General features: G+C 45.5%; 1 non-coding gene across 1 annotated transcript; it reads left to right on the forward strand.

The window, feature by feature from the left end:
- The first annotated feature begins 300 nt into the window (after nt 1-300).
- LOC112583092 lies at nt 301-435 on the forward strand. The gene has a single exon (XR_003107440.2). It is a non-coding gene; the product is annotated as a small nucleolar RNA SNORA16B/SNORA16A family (small nucleolar RNA).
- Nucleotides 436-671: the final 236 nt, after the last annotated feature.

Genomic DNA, 671 nt, shown 5'->3' on the forward strand with positions numbered 1-671 from the left:
AACAGAACTGCTTATTAGATTCCAGCCATTTATAGTGCATGTTATTTGGAGCAACATACTTGTCAAACTTGGATAGAAGGCTAAAAGTGAGTAGCAGCTTCAACCAATTATTTTCAGGTCTTCAAGCAAACATGATAGAAGGGTATAGGCAAAGCAGTAGGAGAGAAATAGCATGGTGTTTGCAGCCCTGCTTCTTCAGGCAGTGATCTCATTTGGCCTTCCCTATTGACGAAAAACCACAGGGAGCTCTGCCATGACTGAAGAATGGCCCCAGAAATCAAGGATTCGAAAGTGCACCAGAGTGGCCCTTATCGAAGCTGCAGCTGCTTCCATGTAGCTGCTGTGGTCAAAAAGGAGCCCAAAGTGACAGTTTTCCTTGACGGTCGCCGTTCTGTTTGCTGTAACTGATCTGCAACATTTCAGGAAAAGACAGTTCCCATTGTACTTGCCATTTCTCAGGTACAACCAGAGACCTTTATTAAAACTGACAACGTTTTCAGAGGCTACCGGAAATGTTCCATTGATGGGGTCTTACATGCAAGAATAAGGCTTTTGAGAAGTGGCTTGCAGAGGCCAAGAACCAGCATGCAGATGCAGATATGGGTGGGTTAGATACCTGTGCTGGGGAAATCCAAGGGCAAGTGGTGCAGATTGTGGTCATGCTTTGGGTC

The sequence above is a fragment of the Bubalus bubalis genome, chromosome 2, assembly GCF_019923935.1.
Source record: "Bubalus bubalis isolate 160015118507 breed Murrah chromosome 2, NDDB_SH_1, whole genome shotgun sequence".
Taxonomy (NCBI): domain Eukaryota; kingdom Metazoa; phylum Chordata; class Mammalia; order Artiodactyla; family Bovidae; genus Bubalus; species Bubalus bubalis.